This window comes from Ahaetulla prasina, chromosome 1, assembly GCF_028640845.1.
Source record: "Ahaetulla prasina isolate Xishuangbanna chromosome 1, ASM2864084v1, whole genome shotgun sequence".
Lineage (NCBI taxonomy): Eukaryota > Metazoa > Chordata > Lepidosauria > Squamata > Colubridae > Ahaetulla > Ahaetulla prasina.
Window position 1 is genome coordinate 24,166,122 of NC_080539.1, and position 17,049 is coordinate 24,183,170.

Below are 17,049 nucleotides of genomic sequence, written 5' to 3' on the forward strand. Positions count from 1 at the left end.
AAATTTTTTAACATGAGTGAGAGAGAGAGAGAATCCGGTAGAACCAAACTGGAGACCAGATGTATTGGGGGATGAGGAAGAACAAATGGAAACAGATTCTAAATTACACATAAAGACTATTCCCATCCAAGGAAAATCCAAAATCTCTCTGAACCCAAATAATATTTTTAAAAGGCCAAGGAGGGTCAGAACATGGGGGAAAGGGGTATATATGGGATTACAAATGTCAGCTAGTAGCGCATCCACACTCTCAGACCAGCTATGTGTTTTAAAGATGTGCAAAGATTGAGATCTAAAGACGAAAAGGGATCTTGGAAAACACAGCAACTCTATTTAAGACACATTTAAGAACATGCCAACAGGAGCTATGTGTGTACACCCACCACCTTCCCATTCTTTTTTTCCCAAATCACTGTCATGGAATTCAGTTCAGTCTATATCCCTAGTATATCACAGGGTTAGTCTTTGATTTCTGAAAAATGTATCCCTTTCAGGTATCTAACTGACATTAATTAAAACAAAGCACTTGCTACATATTAATTTCTAAGAACTTAATCTGTTGAAAATTGCCACTGTAAAGCATTCATGGCTCACATTCTTCAGGCTTCCTCAAGAGGCATCAGAAGTCTAGAACCTATGACAATTCAACTCTCAATGTATATTATATTCAAGGGCCACCTCCAGTATCCTGATTCTAATTCCTTCACTTGCTAAACACAACACAACATTCCTGCCAGCCTCCATTAGCAAGTCAACAGAAGAGCATCTTGTCAAACTAAGCAAACTAAACTGCATTTAAAAGCTCAACAGAAACTGATTTACAAGGCACCAAAATTCCTGACACAATCTCTCAACTCGGGAGTTTCTCAGCAGAGTACGTTCCTTTTGAAAGGAAGTTCTAATTCCACCTGAAAAATGATAAGGTCTCAGCCTGGCTGGCATTCAGAGTTCATTGTGAAACACAAAACTTTTTAAAGGGAGAAAAACAAAAGTGTCCAAAAGAGATGTTTATGCCAATATTATGGATAAAAGACACTGATTTCATTTTCTTTTCTTTTCTTTAACCTATCATGCCAAGGAACCAGCATGGGCTCCATCCACCTTCTCCCAATGAAACAGGATGCTCTGTTCTTATAGCCACCTAACATCTTCTCTTTAAAATTCTACAGTTTTATTTTATTTTGTTAACTTTTTAAATAATCCATCCAAGGCTGGCAAGCAATCGCCTGGCTGAAAGGCAGGAACTGAAAATCTTTTTCGAATAGGAAACCTCAGTATTTCCTAGGCCCAGAACCTGGGATGCCACATGATGCCACTTTGCTTTTTGGGGTTTTTTTTTGCAATCTCTCTTTATCGTAGGATCTAAGATTCTCAACTTTTCCCTACTTCCTACTCCTAGACCGGTCCCTTCCTCTTCTAAAGCAAACAAGCAAGAACCCAGAAATTTGGCCTCTCCATTGCCCTCCGTTTAAAGCAAGCCAGAGGAACCCAGGAGAGGATCCCAGCCCCAATTCTTCCCTTCGACATTTGGGGATCCCTCTCAGCCTGCGCTCTATCGCCCCAAACTCACTCACCCACCGGCGGTCCCAAGTGGAAGGAAAACGGCGGCCAATTGCAGCGGCGACAGCAGGAGCAGGAGCTCTCCTCCCGAAAGCCCAGACAGAAAGAAGGGGTGGAGAATGGACTCTACCACTCAGCGACGTGAGGGGGGGAGGGCTAAGAACGTATCCCGCCCAAACTCCTCCCTCTCCCCGAAGGTTGATTTTATTTTATTTTTTTTTAATATATCCTGCGCCCAGATCCAGCCCAGCGGTTCCATCTGCTTCAGTTCCCGGCAAGAGGAATCTTCCCACTGCCTTTCAGTAGCCTCCCCACGCATGCGAAGAATGGTACGGCCTTCCCGGCTTCAAGCTGAATGGAAGACTCGTATGTTAAAGGTCCAAGGCAGGATCGAGATTAAGGGTTAGGTTACGCCAGCGTTGCTCAATTTTAGCAAATTGCGTGGATTAAACTAGGATTTCTGTTCAGTTGAGTTGTTTCAGGTCTTTCTGAAAGAAAGCCTCAGTTCAGTGGCCCAGGAACTGAGGCTGTGTTCTCAGAAGATAACTTAATCAATCAGGAAAAAGTTTAGCTGCATTCTCACAATAAGCTTTTTTTTTTAAAGTTAAGCCTGTTTTTTTGCTTTTTCTAGTTTGTAATACCTGGTGTATGAACTCAGTCCGGTTAGTTTATGGTTCAATGTAAATCACATGGAATCAGATTGATATCCCTTATGAAATCTAATATTAATTATATTATTATGAATATAGGCATCCTAGATGACAGTATATTTAATTAAATCTATGAGATGGATTTAGTTTTGACAAAGGAATTCAACAACTGTTAAAGGACTGCGTGAGGAAGGGATAAAAGAATAAGGCAATAGCTCTTGCATTAATGAACTTAGTTAACATATGTTTTAGTAACAGAATCCATTACAAAAAATGGTCCCAAGAGCTTTACATTTGTGAGTCTTTAAGGTGCCACAAGATTTTCAGGACTGTGACCTTAATACAATGGCACTTGCCAAGTACATCTTAGGGAAAAGATTTCTACACTGGACTACCTTAAACTGATCCAGAGTTGGTCTGTGGGAGGACACCAAAATACAGATGGAGGCATGCAGGGTTGGGAAATGATAACTTAAGATAACTTCAGGCTGGGATGAGAAAGCTGTGGATTTTTGCTGGCTGTTGCAAAACTGCAATATGGCAGCTCTATGAAGGGCTAAATGACTCTAAAATTCAACGTTCTGTTGAAACCAGAACTTTTTTTGTTGGGATTAATGGACAGCCAATTAGAAAAGAACCTTGGATGATGATTATATATACAAGGAATTTGTCTTGGTGCATATGCTCTCAGTGTACATAAAAGAAAAAATACCTTCATCAAGGTACAACACAATACTTAATGACAGTCATAGGGTACAAATTTAACATTTAATAATACAACACTTAAAGATAGTCATAGGCTACATTAAGCAATCAGGAAACAATATCAGTATAAATCGTAAGGATATAAGCAACAAAGTAACAGTCATAAGTGGAAGGAGATGAGTGATGGGAACGATGAGAAGATAAATAGTAGTGCAGATTTAGTAATAGTTTGACAGTGTTGAGGGTATTATTTGTTTAGCAGAGTGATGGCCTTCAGGGAAAAACTGTTCTTGTGTCTAATTGTTCTGGTGTGCAGTGCTCTACAGCGTCATTTTGAGGGTAGCAGTTGAAACAGTTTATGTCCAGGATGTGAGGGCTGTGGAAGGCAGGTTGGTAGCAATTTTGATGAAGATGACAGAACTAGCAGAGATTAATTTGTGTGACTAGAGAAAGTTCAACAACTACATTTAGCTGGAAACACCTTATGGATTTTTTGCTAAAAAGGGTATAAAAATGAATTTATGGTGTATGGGTTGGAAAATTAGAAAGGATGGTTTATGGAAAGAAGGACATTATGAGATAGCCTTAGGGTAAAATATAAGCACATTTATAACTGCTTGTTTAAAAGATTGGAAGCAGTTTCCTTATTCTTTAGCATTTTCCCCATTTTTCTTTTTTTCTTTTTTTTCACTATTTACTGTTTTTCTTTATTTTTATGACTTTTACTTCATTAGATTTTTTTTCAATTAAAACTAACAATTAAAAATATCCAAATGAAAATATTTGGACCACCTGGCATTAATAGCCATTCCAGCAAAAATGCTTCCCTAGCACCACCACCTACAAGTAGTCCTCGACTTATGACCACAATTGAGCCCAAAATTTCTGTTGCCAAGTGAGACAGCTGTTAAGTTAATTTGCCCCATTTTATGACATTTCTTGCCACAGTTATTAAGTCAATCAGTTCAGTCAAGTTAGTAAAATGGTTCTTAAATTAATCTGGCTTCCCCAATTGACTTTGCTTATCAGAAGGCTGCAAAAGATGATCACATGGCCCCAGTTTATGGAACTCAATGGTGGGATTCAGCCAGTTCTCTCCAGATTGCGTGAACTAGTAGCGGCAACTGCAAGAGGCTCCGCCCACCCGCCCAGATGTAATGCGCAACTACGCATGTGCGTGGGCATGAGCTGAGGTGCATGTGAGCGAAGCCAGCATGCATGCGCACGCACTCACCTTTGTGAACTGGTAGGGAAGGTCAGTGAATCCCACCTCTGATAGGACTGTCATAAATATGAGACTATTGCCAAGTGTCAGAATTTTGATCACGTTGTTAGTTTTGGAAGGCAATTTTCTTTTTGCTTCTTAACTGCCACATATTTTAGCTGGGGAAGTTGGGAGGGGGGTGTTGTTAGAGCGGTAGAAAATTAGTCATAACAGCATTCTGTATTCAAGAACATGCTGCGTCTGATGTAGACTGCCTGAAGATTGTATCCAATTGAGAGTGACGAGTTGATTGGACAATGTGATGAACTTGTGGATGTGGGGCAGGGCTGTGAACTATCAGCTGGGTGTGGAAAACCTGGAAGCTTTCAGTTTCAGGTTTTCCCAGCTGTGCCAACATGACATCTCTAATAAATTGGAACTTTGAGGAACCTCAAGCCTCAGAGCTTTATTTCGTTGGGGGTGTTCCTTGGAACCCTGACACACATGACCATGGGAATGCCATGGTGGTTCTAAGGGTGAAAAATGTTCAAAGTCAGTTTTTTCAGGGCCAGTGAAACTTTGAACAATCACTAAATGAACTGCTGTAAGTCAAGGACTACCTGTACAAGCTGCCAAACTTTGAGGAACTGCTAGATGACAACAAAATATTAGAGCATTACGTATTTCCTTGCTAGAAATTTGCAGCCCAGATATGTAGCTTTAATGCCACCGATTATACTGAAATGCAATTTTATGTATTTACTTTTGCCTTAATGATGAGTTAATCTAGTCATACTGATTTATAATTCCTAGTTTATGTCCTATTATTACTTACTAAATCCTGCCCCAGGCAGTGTTGATCCTTGATGGGACTGATTTATTATTCCAGAAAAGACTCCTCTGGCTTTAAGAATTTGATGCTTTAATAATAAAAACTTGAAATAAAAATTTATCCTATCTGCTAGCAGGATGCAGAAAAGCAGATCATGAGAGAGGCAAGGATCCTTTAAGAAATGCTGGCCCTAGCCAGTTACATAAGGATTCGTCTTTTGTTTGTTTAAAAAGGTGTAAAAGCTCCCCTTGGAGAATATTTGCAGAACACATTTTATACATATATGATTTCCTTATTTCATAAGTAATGTTTGCTGCGCTCTAGGGCATAATGTTATAATGGATATATATATACATGTTTGGGGTTTTTTCCTCTTGCAGTTATTAAAATTATATCACTGAAATCCTCAACCTTGTAAACAGGAAGAAAAAAAGGAGAAAAAGGTTTCATGTCTATTGTTATTGGCTCTCAATCCTGGGAGCAAAATACAACTCCTTAGTCAAGAGCTTAAACAAGTTTATGAGTTCCATGAAATTTAATTGAATGGACTCTAATCCAAGATTTTGAGTCTAATATTGGCCAGCCTAATACCATTGAGAAAACATTCTCTGATTTTCATCAAGTGCTATTCAGAGATATATGTATATATGTGTGTGTATATGCATGTGTGTGTGTGTATATACACATACACGTATATACACATATATATACACGTATATACGTATGTATGTATGTATGTATGTATGTATGTATATGCTGATCTAAGCATAGTACATCAAATCATCTGCTACAATGTCCTACCAGCCAAGGAATACTTCAGCTTCAACCAAAACAATACAAGAGCACACAATAGGTTCAAACTCATGGTAAACCAATTCAAACTAGACTGCAGAAAATACAACTTCAGTAAGAGTTGTCAACGCCTGGAATGCACTACCTGACTCTGTGGTTTCGTCCCCAAATTCCCAAAACTTTAACCTTAGACTGTCTATTGTAGACCTCACCCCATTCCTAAGAGGTCTGTAAGGGGTGTGCATAAGCGCACCAGCATGCCTACCGCTCGTGTCCTAATGTTTTTTTTTATTTGTATCCATTTCATGTACAGTATTTATAATTATGTTTACACTTGTATCTGTCATAAAATACATGCTTGACGAAATAAATAAATAAATAAATAAAACTCCAGCACAACAAAACACCATATAATACTTATTGGCAAGCTATCCGCACATCCCTGAATTTTTCTAATTGAAGCAAGTTACTCAAGTCACCACATCTCAAAAGAAAAATGCTCCCAACAATGAAAAAAAACCCACTCTATTATTTATACTTTTGCATCTGTGTTGATTCCTGGTCACCGCCTGGACGGATCAGGTTTTTTTGGAAAGTTTTCAGAAATGCTGAGAAATTTTCTGTCAGAACAATCGACCAATGGAATAGCTTGATTTCAGAAGTTGTGGGAGCTTCATCACTGAAGGCTTTCAAGGGGAGATTGGACTGCCATCTGTCAGAAATGGTGGAGGTTCTCCTGCTTGGGCAGGAGGTTGGACTAGACAAAATGACTTACAAGATCCCTTCTAACTCTGTTATTCTGTTATTTATTCTGTTATCTACTTCCTAGAATGAAAGTCAGTCACCTGGCTTTGTGCCTAAAATAAGACTAGAACTCAAAAGTCTCCAGGTTTCTAGCCTAATGCCTTAACCATTACCCCAAGCTGGCTGTGTCTGTCTATCATATTCTGTATCAAAATGTGCAGTAAAGTTTCCTGAAAACTGCAATCCTTGAGCTATTCCCTTTCTGGCTGAGAACACTATGACATCATTGTTCCCTCATTGAACTGCAATCATTCTTTTTTTCACTTTTTTTTTTGAAGAGGGTTGACTTTATTCTTCTTTACATTTATCTCTAGTATTGCAGCGTCTGTTTCTTTCCAGTTTCACCCTCTCTGCTTCTCCAGAAGGGAGGAGTTGGTGATGGACGAAAAGTATTCTAACACATCTTCCCAGATTTAGGAGGGGGTCTTCATGGACCACCAGGCCTGAAACAACTAGGTGGGACATAGACTAGCCCACAAATGAAAAGTTTCCTTTCACTTTTCCAATAACAGATCTTTCCATAATGTGTCCGAAGTGAGATAATTTGAGCCTGATCATTTTTGTCTCAAGTTTTTTTTGTACGGCATAGCAAAAGGCAACATAGTCTCTATATCTCAAGTGAGAACCCTGGATTGATTTATTTGATGATCCATTTGTTTGTTTTCTTGGCTGTCCACAGTATTCCCAGGAATCATCTTTTAACACCAAAGTTCAACAGTTGTCAATACTCTTTCTATCCCATTTCTTCCAAGTCCAACTTTCATCTCCATAGAGTGTTACAGGGAAAACCGTGGCTTATATGATTTTGATCTTTGGAGATAAACACACATCTCAACATCTGAATTTTCAAGGGCCTAGTTATGGCATATTTTTTGACTGCTAATTCCTTAAGTCTGATCATTTACCAGGCAGGTGCTATCTATCACTCTGATACCTTCATTGTCAATTGATCGTTGAACCTGCTTTTATTAATTTGGTCTTTTTATATTTAATATTAATTACATTTTTTCCCAGCTTGTTACTTAACTTTTATTATTAGAGCTTGCAATAATCCATTCTGCCTTGAGCTTTAGCAGTCTGTGAAATGCTCAGGTTTTAAATCATGGAGTGAAGTTTTTACAGAGGCTAAACTCAGCAGTTCGGAATTACCAAAATCATAAAAGTATTACAGAAACAAATGTGAATAACATACAAGAAATGCAAGGTCAAAACTGGAATACTGCAAATTTAGTGGATTCAGATCTTCACAAAAAAAGGAACTAGTTTTGTAACAATAGATGGAAGTTTGGACAATACAACTAGTCCATATGGCTTTTTGTCATGGAGTTATCTGGAGAATGTGGACCTCTTCCATTTGTAACCCCCATTTAGTTGGATAGTTTATATGTTATGTTGAAACTGACTGTGTTGCCAAGTCTTTTGCATGATAATACAAGAAGAGGCCCATCTGGAAGCATCCTCAAGGCCCCAAGAAAAAAAAAAAGACCCACAGAAATCCAGAACAGTTCTATTCAAATTACCCTGCTGTAAGCAAAGCTATAGGATGCAAATGGAGATAGCTGTTACGCTACTAACCTGCTCAGAAGTTGCAAAAATTATTTCAGTCAATCCCAATCAGTTGCTCTTTCTTTTGAAGTCTTGAGTGACGCAAGATGGCAAAATTCACAGTGAAAGCAACACTGGATGAATATATTTTCCAGATACTATTCCCCACTCCTCAAACAAGGAGACACTCAGTGAAAATCCAGTTGAATCGCAACTCCATCCCTAGCTTCCTATTTATTATAAGACTTAAGCCTGTGGAGTTCACCTGTGCCACATGTCAAGTGTTCAAAGGGGTGGAGAAATAAAGGCGGAGGGGGAAGAACTGCTGGAATTGTACCAAGGAAAGAGCTCTCCATAATTACAAAGATGACATTCACAAAAGCTATCACAGCCGTAAACTAGGCTGACCTCTTCTTTGAGCAATATACATTGTGCAATCAGCTATGGCAACCTGCCTTTAAAAAAAAAAAGTCAATCAACTTTTTGAGTTCACTGTTTCAGATATGAGCGTCTTTTTTTTAAAAAAAAATGATTTTATGAACAATGACTTTAGAACAAAAGGTGGAAGATTTCCAGTAGTAAAGCAAAGGGGAGATCTTAGGCAAAACTTCATATAAAGACCCAAAGAGTAATTTGTAGCATCATTGTGATGCTTTAATAGTTACTTACCTTACAGAGGGGCCCGTGATACAAATGGATGATGGACAAGAAAGAACTATGTGTTGCAAGGTAGAGGAAAGAAAAAAGGGAGGACAACAAATAAGGCGAATGGACAGGATCAAAAAACCTGGAGGACTGTTCTTGGAAGAGCTCTGAGGTATTATTGGAAAAAAATCAAGAGAGCAAACATTTGTTCATGATGTCACCAGGAGTCAATTCCTACTCCATGACCCCTAAATATCACTACTAACATGTTTCCTCAAAAATAAGATGGGGTCTTATTTTCTTTTGGGTCCCAAAATAAGCATTAGGGCTTATTTGGGGGAGGGATGTCTTGTTTTTTATTTCCATGTATGGGAGACCCACTTCTGCTTGCTGCAGCGCAGGAGGCCATGCGGTGGGCCAGTGCCACCACTGCAAGGCAGGGGAGGGTGGACCTTTCCCACACCCCTCACCAGCTTTTCTGAGGGCCCCCATACCCAGGCCATCCGTGCCCCGACACCTGCCTTGACTTGCGGTCGCGGCACCATTACACCATTCAGCCTCCTGCTCCATTGCAGCCGCGAGCATGCAGAAGTGGGCCGGCAGCCACATGGGCTCCTGCTGCACATAGCTGTTGGTGTTGCCGCCATGAGCCAGGTGTCAAGGATTGAAAACAGGGTAATTCAGCATGACAGGTTTTGATACCTGAGGACTAATTATTAATTCCCTTGAACTTAATTATTAATTTCCCTGGAAAGTAAAAGTTTGATGTGTAGTGGTTAAGGTGCTGGCCTAGAAAGCAGGAGACCATGGGCCCTAGTCCCACCTTAGACAGGAAAGCCAGCAGGGTTATTTTGGCCCAGGCACTCTCTCAGCCCAACACATTTTACAGGATGGTTGTTGTGGGAAAAATAGGAATATTAGATATGTTCACCACCTTATGTTATTTTCCCCCAAAATAATAAAGGTGGAATATCAATAAACCCTGTCATTAATGTGTTTGGGTTATTGGTTTATGATAATGAATTCCATAGTATATTTTTGGATTGGTATGAATTCATTATCATAGAATGTGACAGCCATTAATTTAGGTAACTCCAAAGGTGGTTCAGACAGAGTAAGTAGAGAATAAATTTAAGCTACAAATTGCTATATGGACTCTTCAGGAACAAATCTACAGTGTAACAGGATATCAAGCCATCTAGCCTTTATTTATTTATTCATTCATTCAATTTATGTGGCAAATCCATCTTGCAATTACAACGCTGAACTGCTAACTTTAATCCTAACAATATAATGAATGATAATAGGTTGGTTGGGTTCAAAATTCACACTCCCCATGGTTTGTGGATCAAACTACTATAGCCTGGATCATACATAAGATTAAGCTGTTAACTGAACTTTGCTAACTGTAATGGCAAAGTTCTTAACTCATTCTGACACAGAATCAGATAAGTTGTATTGAACCTTAGACTTGGCCCACCTCCATACCCTTTACCCTTCAAAACCAAAAGCAGAGGAGATTACTTCACATATTTATTACTTCCAGGGAGTGGTGAAATCTGAACCGGTTTACTACCGGTTCACTGGCTGCGCTGCGCATGCACTGCACATGCACAGTGCACACCATGCACAAAATGCAAGGTGTGCACGCGCACAGTACACGCCAAAAGGAGACATGGGGTAAGTAGAACAGTGCGCTGGGGGGGATCAGCTGTGGAGCGCAATCTTTTTTTTACTTTTAAAAGCATTTTTTTTTACAACCTATTCGGCCAAATAGCCGCCTGATTGGCAGCTCAGCTGTGATCATCAGAGCCTTTTTTTTACCTTTTTACCCTTTTTTACCTTTTAAAAGCATTTTTTTAATAACCTATGAATAGGTTATTAAAAAAATGTTTTTAAAAATAAAAAAAGGCTCTGATGATCAGGCGGCTCAGCTTTGATTGTCAGAGCCTTTTTTTTAACCTTTTAAAAGCATTTTTACAACTTATTCCGGCGAATAGGTTGTAACAAAATGCTTTTAAAAGTTAAAAAAAAGGCTCTGAAGATCGTGGAGCTCAGCTGTGATTGTCAGAGCATTTTTTTACCTTTTAAAAGCATTTTTTAAAAGAAGCGGCAAATGGGTGAGCCAGAGATTGGGTGGGCATGGGCGGGCAGCCAGGGATTTTTGCTACCAGTTCTCCAAACCATCCACCACCATCGCTACCGGATCGGCCGATCTGGTCCGAACCGGGAGCATTTCACCCCTGCTTACAGGGTAGTTGTGCTGACGATTGTAGGAGTTTTTTAATCTCGACTACCAATATGTATTTATTGTAATTTTATTCCAATATTGAGTTTTTCACTGTTGTCAGCTTCCCAGAGTCACGTTCAGAAGCAACTCATTAACCTCTGGGAGAAACAGGAAGGATGATTTCAAATTAATTCTAATACCTTTAAAGAGCTCACGTGTGTAGACATGATAATAAGATAGGTTGCTCCTAAGATACCATACCTCAGTACTCATTCATTACCTTGCCATAGTAATGGATGACAAGAGCTCAAGTTATTTGCCCCTTGTGTCAACCCGGGTTTTGAGCTTGCATTATAATTAAACATTGTATCAATTAATTAGACACCCACATTGGTTTGGTTACTTTAATAGTAACAGCAGTGACATATATAAATTTATTTGTCCATCCTTCCTTCCTCCCCGTAACTGGAAAACATAAACACTCAAAATATTGCTAGCAAAAAAAGATCTATAGTTAGAAGAGTTGCTATAGATACTGGCCTAAATATCCAATGATAAGTCAAAAATTCCTTCTTCAAATGACCCTTCCAAAAATAAGAGATATTTGGTAGTTGGAACTTACGAGGAGAGAAATTTGGATTGTAGTTAAACAAATTTCACTGCTCCATAAATGTAACTTCTTTCTCTACTATCACAATTGTGTTCAACTGGTCCCAATGGAGTTGGGTAGTTTGTGGCTATGCTATGGAATTTCAACCATTGCCTTTTCTTTTCTTTTCTTTTCATGTTTTATTTACTTTATTTGAATGACATATAAAAATTCCATTTCAATCAGTGTGTTGTCTGGGTACAATTGTTTTTAGGCAATCATAATCAAAATGTTTACAATAGCATTTATCACAATAACATTAATACTATAATAACAATAATATTTAGTTTGTCTATTTTATCAAATTTCCATTTTAACATTTATCCTTTTTATGTCCCTGCATTTCTAACTTCTGTTTTTATTGTTGGTAAAATAAGTCCCATGTCAAAAAGTATTCAGTTTCTTCTTTGTCCTTAATAGTAAGCGTTAGTCTATCTATTTCTGCACATTCTAATATTTTCTTAATTACACTCTCATCTGTCGGGATCTCGTCACACTTCCATTGTTGAGCAATTCTAGCTGGAGTTAATACATGTAAAATCAAGTATATAGTCCCTTCAACATATTTTTCCGGCAGAATGCCAAATAAAAATATTTCTGGTTTCATGTCTATATGCTGTTTTATCATATATGTTTATATATATATATATATATATATATATATATATATGATATAGATATACATATATATAGATAGATATATATATGATATATGTTTTACCTTTTATAATTTTGTTAACAATAAACTTAAAGACTCAAGATCCATCCCACCACTAAAAGATTCTAATAGCAAAGAATGCAATGACAAAACAGTTAAAGCTAACCTCTTTAACATTTTCTTTGGCTCAGTTTTTGTTAACAGTGAAAACACATATCCAACATTCCACAAACGTACCAGTAATGAATATGATGACTTAACCCATATAGATTTCACAGAAGATAATGTTGGAAAAGCTCTTCATAACTTGAAACCATCGCTATCTATTGGACCCGATGGACTATGTGCATACTTCTTAAAAAAACTTTTCACTAATATAGCAGAACCCCTAAGCATAATCTTTGACAAAGCTTTCACGACCAGTTCCCTTCCCAAACTTTGGTCACTAGCCACAGTCATCCCTATCTTCAAAAAAGGAGACCCCAGCTTAGTTGAAGATTACAGACCAATCTCTCTGTGCTGCGTCACCTGCAAAGTCATGGAATCAATCATCAACCAATCCATTACCTCACACTTAGAAACTAACAACCTACTCTCCAATAAACAATTTGGTTTCAGGAAAAAATTATCATGTAACTTACAACTTCTCCACTGTAAAAACATATGGACTACAAATCTTGATCAAGGCAAAACAATAGATGCAATCTACATAGACTTCTGCAAAGCTTTTGACTCAGTAGTACACGATAAACTTCTCCTAAAACTAAAATCCTATGGCATTTCAGGACCCCTTCACAAATGGATATCTGCTTTTCTGTCTAACAGACAACAAGTGGTCAAAATTGGCAATGCTCTATCAAATCCTGTTCCTGTCAAGAGTGGCGTTCCTCAAGGCAGCGTCCTTGGACCAACACTCTTCATACTATACATTAATGATCTTTGTGACCATATCTCAAGTAATTGTGTTCTCTTTGCTGACGATGTCAAACTATTTAACACCACAGACAATACATCTATCATTCAAAAAGACCTTGATCATCTAACCGCTTGGTCTAAAACTTGGCAACTCCAAATCTCAACCAGCAAATGCTCAGTCTTACATATAGGAAAAAAGAACCCAAACACTAAGTACATACTTGATGGACATTACCTTACAGATGACCCCATTCCCGTTAAAGACCTTGGAGTTTTCATGTCAAATGATCTAAGTGCCAAAGCCCACTGCAACTACATAGCAAAAGAGTTGTAAACCTAATCTTGCGTAGCTTCTTTTACTAACCAGAGCATATAAAACTTTTGCTAGACCAATTCTAGAATACAGCTCGCCTGTTTGAAACCCTCACCACATCTCTGACATCAATACAATTGAACGTGTCCAGAAATATTTTACAAGAAGAGTTCTCCATTCCTCTGAAAACAACAAAATACCTTATCCCACCAGACTTGAAATCCTAGGCTTAGAAAACTTGGAACTCCGTCGCCTTTGACAAGACCTAAGTTTAACTCACAGAATCATCTATTGTAATGTCCTTCCTGTTAAAGACTACTTCAGCTTTAATTGCAATAATACAAGAGCAACCAATAGATTTAAACTTAATGTTAACCGCTTTAATCTAGATTGCAGAAAATATGACTTCTCTAACAGAATCATCAGTGCTTGGAATACTTTACCTGACTCTGTGGTCTCTTCCCATAATCCCAAAAGCTTTAACCAAAAATTTTCTAATATTGACCTCACCCCATTCCTAAGAGGACCATAAGGGGCGTGCATAAGCGCACAAACGTGCCTACCGTTCCTGTCCTATTGTTTTTCTTTTTCTTCTCCTTATATATATATATATATATATGCTTATTCCTCCTAATATTTACTCATATATATGTTTATATACTATATAATCTTTTTTGTATGATACTTATATATATTGTTGTGACAAAAAGAAATAAATAAAATAAATAAATAAACAAACAAACAAACATATAACACATTGAGCCTTGATGAATGCTTGGAGAGGACCAAAGGGGGCAAAAGATGAAACGGGCATTGCAATATTGTGGCGCTGTCCACATCGACAAATGTCCTTGCATCTGATATCTGGATGCAAATGCAAAAGGCCATAGGTTGCATCATGACATCTCACATTCTATCATCGTTTTTTTTTTTATTCAAAAAGTTTTACAGAAAAAAATTTTCCCCCCCTTTCCCCCACCTCCCCTCCCCCCTCCCTTCACAACCCCCCCCCCCGACTTCCCGGAACGAGCACAAGGTATAGTTAAAAATAAAACAAACATATGCTAAAAAATTTTCGTCCCAACTTAATTATACCCCTACAATCATCAATTCCAAATCTCAACCAGCAAATGCTCAGTCTTACACATAGGAAAAAAGAACCCAAACACTAAGTACATACTTGATGGACATTACCTTACAGATGACCCCCACCCCGTTAAAGACCTTGGAGTTTTCATGTCAAATGATCTAGGTGCCAAAGCCCACTGCAACTACATAGCAAAAAAGGCTCTAAGAGTTGTAAACCTAATCTTGCGTAGCTTCTTTTCCAAAAACACTACACTACTAACCAGAGCATATAAAACATTTGCTAGACCAATTCTAGAATACAGCTCGCCTGTCTGGAACCCTCACCACATTTCTGACATCACTACAATTGAACGTGTCCAGAAATATTTTACAAGAAGAGTTCTTCATTCCTCTGAAAACAACAAAATACTTTATCCCACCAGACTTGAAATCCTAGGCTTAGAAAACTTGGAACTCCGTCGCCTTTGACAAGACCTAAGCTTAACTCACAGAATCATCTATTGTAATGTCCTTCCTGTTAAAGACTACTTCAGCTTTAATTGCAATAATACAAGAGCAACCAATAGATTTAAACTTAATGTTAACCGCTTTAATCTAGATTGCAGAAAATATGACTTCTCTAACAGAATCATCAGTGCTTGGAATACTTTACCTGACTCTGTGGTCTCTTCCCATAATCCCAAAAGCTTTAACCAAAAATTTTCTAATATTGACCTCACCCCATTCCTAAGAGGACCATATAATAAGCGCACAAACGTGCCTACCATTCCTGTCCTATTGTTTTTCTTTTTCTTCTCCTTATATATATATATATATATGCTTATTCCTCCTAATATTTACTCATATATATGTTTATATACTATATAATCTTTTTTGTATGATACTTATATATATTGTTGTGACAAAAAGAAATAAATAAAATAAATAAATAAACAAACAAACAAACATATAACACATTGAGCCTTGATGAATGCTTGGAGAGGACCAAAGGGGGCAAAAGATGAAACGGGCATTGCAATATTGTGGCGCTGTCCACATCGACAAATGTCCTTGCATCTGATATCTGGATGCAAATGCAAAAGGCCATAGGTTGCATCATGACATCTCACATTCTATCATCGTTTTTTTTTTTATTCAAAAAGTTTTACAGAAAAAAATTTTCCCCCCCTTTCCCCACCTCCTCCCCTCCCTTCACAACCCCCGACTTCCCGGAACGAGCACAAGGTATAGTTAAAAATAAAACAAACATATGCTAAAAAATTTTCGTCCCAACTTAATTATACCCCTACAATCATCAATTCCTAACTTCCCCCGAAAACAATAAAAAATAATACATCATAATCATTCAAAAACAGTCTGATAACTCTTAGTCTGATATCTACTTTGAATATAGTCAATCCATTTTTTCCATTCCTTTAAGTATCTTTCTTGCGTATTGTCTTTCAAAAAGGCTGATATCTTCGCCATCTCAGCCAAATTGGCAACTTTCAATATCCATTCTTCTATTGTAGGTACTTCTTTTTTCTTCCAGTATTGTCCTATTAGTAATCTTGCTGCTGTTATTAAATTTAAAATCAATTTAGTCTCAATTACTGTACAGTCCGTAATAATTCCCAACAAAAAAAATTGCGGCAGGAACTTTATCTTCTTTTTCAAAACATTTTGTAAAATCCACCAAATTTTTATCCAAAAGGCCTTTATATCCTTACAAGTCCACCAAATATGAAAATATGTAGCATCATCACAATTACATCGCCAACATTTTGCTTGCATATCTGGGTACATACACGATAATTTCTTAGACATTCTATCATCATTTTATCTTTGTGATTTGTTTTAAACACTTACTAGCAGCCAGCCCTACTAAATGGCTCTTTGCTGTTATTTTGCCGTTGAGTTAAGGCCTGCCAGAAGGCCAGATGTCTTTAAATGCCAAATGGCTTTTCAAAAACCCAGGCCTATAAAAAGAAATCGTTGGATGTGTCCAGGAACAAAAAAACACACCAAAAAAACACCATATATACAACTATACATAAAACTCCCCAGGAGTCAACTTCCTAATTATACCAACCTAGATTTGGGAGAGTGAATTCTATCATCCTCATGTTAGATAGCAGACATTTTAAAAATGTTTTTTTTTAATGGGGGAGCAGGGGTAAGAAAGAAAAAGGACCAACTTCCTGCTTTGACCAATATGGCTTGCACTTAAAGCACTTAAACACAGTTGGTGAATTAAACTAAGGTTAGTGTTAAATGTTGGGGTTTGTCCAACACATTAACCATTAATTAACCACACAGACTGTTTGTGGGATTCAGGTGGATTGATAGTTCTATCCAACATTCCCATGTGGGTTTCTTTGATCTAGCAGAGTTTCTGAGGCATCTGTGGGATGAGGGAGCAAGCAAGAGGTAGTTAATGAAAAATATACATTGTTAGAAACCCCACATCTTATATATT

General features: G+C 37.8%; 1 protein-coding gene across 3 annotated transcripts in view; it reads right to left on the reverse strand.

The window, feature by feature from the left end:
* LOC131188839 (NADPH--cytochrome P450 reductase) overlaps positions 1 to 8,280 on the reverse strand; it is a 69,902-nt gene extending 61,622 nt beyond the window's left edge. Inside the window, exon 1 of one of the 3 annotated variants that reach the window (XM_058164438.1) lies at positions 8,123 to 8,280. The gene's annotated coding sequence lies outside the window, so the exon portion shown is untranslated. Of the gene's footprint in view, positions 1 to 1,574; positions 1,719 to 8,122 lie in introns of those variants that run through there. The other 2 variants (XM_058164436.1, XM_058164437.1) reach the window with 2 other exon arrangements.
* Between the last annotated feature and the right edge of the window lie 8,769 nt (positions 8,281 to 17,049).